The sequence below is a fragment of the Budorcas taxicolor genome, chromosome 3, assembly GCF_023091745.1.
Source record: "Budorcas taxicolor isolate Tak-1 chromosome 3, Takin1.1, whole genome shotgun sequence".
In the NCBI taxonomy this organism is placed as follows: Eukaryota; Metazoa; Chordata; class Mammalia; order Artiodactyla; family Bovidae; genus Budorcas; species Budorcas taxicolor.
Genome location: NC_068912.1, coordinates 109775782 through 109779248, shown reverse-complemented (window position 1 = coordinate 109779248; position 3467 = coordinate 109775782). Strand labels below are relative to the sequence as shown.

The window sequence follows — 3467 nt, the reverse complement described above, 5'->3', positions numbered from 1 at the left end:
CAGTGCATTCGTGTGCTCACACGCGCGGACACCCCCCCATACACACACATACACTCACAGCCTCTCTGGCTTCCTCCCATGGGGAAGAGCCACCTGTAGTATTTGCCTTGGTTTGGTGGGGTACAGTGGATGTGAATACTGTAAATAGCTTGTGCTCAGACCCCTCGGCATGGAGGGGGTGGGTGCAGGAGGCAGACCCTCCCAAGACTCCCTGGGGAGAGCTTCCTCCCTCTATTTAACTGTAACTGAGGGGGAACCCAGGTCTAGGGATGGGGGGCACCTTGGGCCACAGGATATTGGTTGCTTTAGGGGTACCTGTGCCCCCTGCCCTCGCCTGGAATCAGTGTTACTGCATCTGATCAAATTTCTCCAGAAAATAAAGTGAGAATAATTCTGCCAGTCCCGTCTGTCCTTAGGGCTGGCAGTGGGGTGGGGAGCAGGCATCCTCCTGAATTCTAAGAAGAACTTGAGGACCCGGTGGCCTGCGGATATCCAGCCCTACCTGGTAACCAGTCCCAGACGTCTTCTGGCAGTCTTCCATTTTGTCTTTCATGCATTCATTTAACAAAAATGGTTATATCTACTCTATACTAGGCAATGAGCTCTATGCCAGGGATGCAAGGAGGGAGAAAAGACATGGGTCTCTGTTCTCTTGCAGTTGACAGTCTAGCAGTGAGCATCAGAGACACAGGAGCCCTCTCAACATCCATTCCCATTGCCCCTTCCTCATCCCAGAGTCCTGATTTTGTGTAGGCGGCAGTCTTCCTCTTGGATCCCACTATGTTCTTTAGCAGAGGTGGCTCCTAAGCCCAGGGGTGCATCAGGATTGCAATTGCTGGTCCCACCCGCCTTGCGAGTGATTGGTTTAGGTAGGTTTAGGTATCTGCCAGCAGATACAAAGAAAACCTTCCCTCATTTTTTTTTTCCTCACTCTGAAAGAAAAACACCAGGTGGGAGCCAGCCTCTAAGGTGACCTCCCAGTGTCTCCCGCCCTCTAGTGTTCATACCCTATGTAGTTCCTTGTCATGTAGGACCAAGGCTGGGCTGAGTGATGATAGAATACAATGGCAGTGGTGGTGGGCCATGTCTGAGATTAGGTCTTAAAAGACACTGCAGCTTCTGACTCAGTTGCTCTCTCACTCTGGAGGAAGACAGCAAGCACAACATTAAGAAACAGCATTATGGAGAGGCCCACCTATGGAGGCATCAAAGCCTCCTGCCAACAGCCACACGAATCAACTTGGGAGTGGATCCTCCAGCTGCAGTTAAGCCTTCAGGGGACTCCAGCCTTGGTCAATAGCTTGGCAATAACCTCATGAGAGACCTTCTGCCAGAACCACCAGCGAAGCCTTTCCAGTTAAAATGTCGTTTTAAACTGCCAAGTTCTGTGACAACTTGTTACACAGCAGTAGTTAAGTGAGACACATCAGGAGGAGAAAACCCTATTGGTATGACATGAAGTCCTACTGTGAGGCCTGGAATTGCTGTATCCATCCTGCTAACCTGAGGACAGAGATAACATCAACGGGGCAGTGCAGCGAGATGGGGAAAACTGAGGTCCTTGAGAACACCACTGAACTGCCCCACCTCCAAACCAGTCCTTCCCCTGGACAACTTTCCTTGTTTAAGCCAGTGGAGTTGGGTTTTCTGCTATGGTGGTCAAAAGCTTCTAATCCATCTAGGAACATAGATGATAAATACATAAACGCATTTCTGAGTGAGCTAGGATGAAGGAAATAACCTGGATGAAAAGCTCATCACACAAAGACCTACTCAGAGAAAGTGTCCTCTAAAGATGCAGCATTTCAACTTGACCTGAAGGATGAGAAGGAGCCAGCCGTGTGAAACTGAGCAAGAAGAGCTGCAGAGGGAGCGCTCAGTGTGTGGGACGCCCCAGAGGAGCAGGCAGGAGTACTGGAGTGGGGCGGTCTGGTACCATAGGCACTCAATATTTATTTAAGGAAGGGCTGTTGATAGAGATTATCATACTGAGTGAAATAAGTCAAACAGGGAAGCACAAATATATCACTTATATATGGAATCTAAAAAAAAAGAAAATGATACAAAAGAACTTATTTACAAAACAAAAACAGACTTACAGACATAGAAAACAAACTTATGGATACCAAAGAGGAAAGAAGGGGGGATGGGATAAATTAGAGGAGTTTGGAATTAATAGATACAAACTATTATCTATAGATAACCAACAAGGGCCTACTGTATAGCACAAGGAACTATATTCAATAGCTTTTTAACTTTTAATAAACTATAATGGAAAAGAATCTAACAAAGAATATATATATATACACACATATATAAAATAAATTTGCTATACACCAGAATAGAGAAGGCAATGGCACCCCACTCCAGTACTCTTGTCTGGAGAATCCCATGGACGGAGGAGCCTGGTAGGCTGCAGTCCATGGGGTCGCTGAGAGTCGGACACAACTGAGTGACTTCACTTTCACTTTTCACTTTCATGCATTGGAGAAGGAAATGGCAACCCACTCCAGTGTTCTTGCTTGGAGAATCCCGGGGACAGCGGAGCCTGGTAGGCTGCCGTCTATGGGGTACACACAGAGTCGGACACAACAGCAGCAGCAGCAAACACCAGAAACAAACACAACCTTGTAAATCAACTGTGTTTCAATTAAAAAAAAAGAAAAGAAAGGTCCATTGAGGAGGTGGCGCTTGGCACAAGGTGAGCCAGACCATGCAAGGCCTTGTAAGGCTGTGTCAGGAGTCTGGATTTTATTCCAAGGGCCATGGGAAGACACCAAAGGCTATTAAATGGGGTGGGAAAGGTGACATGGTCAGACTGGCATTTTTATTAGACCTCTCTGGCTGATGGGTGGGAAACCAGTAGGGACTTGACTGTAGGGACTTGACCAGTTGCGAAGTGATTACCAAGATCCAGACAGAAGATGATAGAGGCTTAAGCTCAGGAGACGGAGATGGAAAGAAGGTGTTATTTAGTCTCTAAGTCACTCTTCTGGGACGCTTGCAATGCCATGGACAGCAGCCCACCGGCCTCCCCTGTCTATAGGATTTCCCAGGCAAGAATACTGGGTTGCCATTTCCTTCTTCAGGGGATCTTCCCAACCCTGGGATCAAACCTGCATCTCCTATATTGCATGCAGAGTCTTTACAACTGAGCCACCTGGGAAACTCTTGGAAAGAAGTGGGCCACGTGGATTTACTTTTTTATTCCAGAAACATTGAATACCTACTATGTGCCAGGCACAGAGGTGCTAGAGACTTTCAAGCACACAGAAACTGACATGGTCGTTATGCTCATGGAGCTTACAGTCTGGTGGAAGAAATGGACATTAATTAAATAATAGTACCAAATGGACAGTTACAACTATGACAGATACATGAAGGGGAAGCATGTGGGGCTAGGAGAGTGAGTAATGAGGGACCTGCCCTGATCACAGAGGTCAAGGGAAACGTCCCTGAGAAAGCAA

At 47.2% G+C, this 3467-nt stretch overlaps 1 protein-coding gene across 8 annotated transcripts in view; it reads left to right on the top strand.

Annotated features, from left to right (window-relative positions):
- Positions 1-399, top strand: part of MAP7D1 (MAP7 domain containing 1) — a 22931-nt gene extending 22532 nt beyond the window's left edge. For all 8 annotated transcript variants that reach the window (XM_052636674.1, XM_052636670.1, XM_052636676.1 and 5 more), the window contains one exon: positions 1-399. This exon is cut by the window's left edge and continues 197 nt beyond it. The gene's annotated coding sequence lies outside the window, so the exon portion shown is untranslated.
- Positions 400-3467: the final 3068 nt, after the last annotated feature.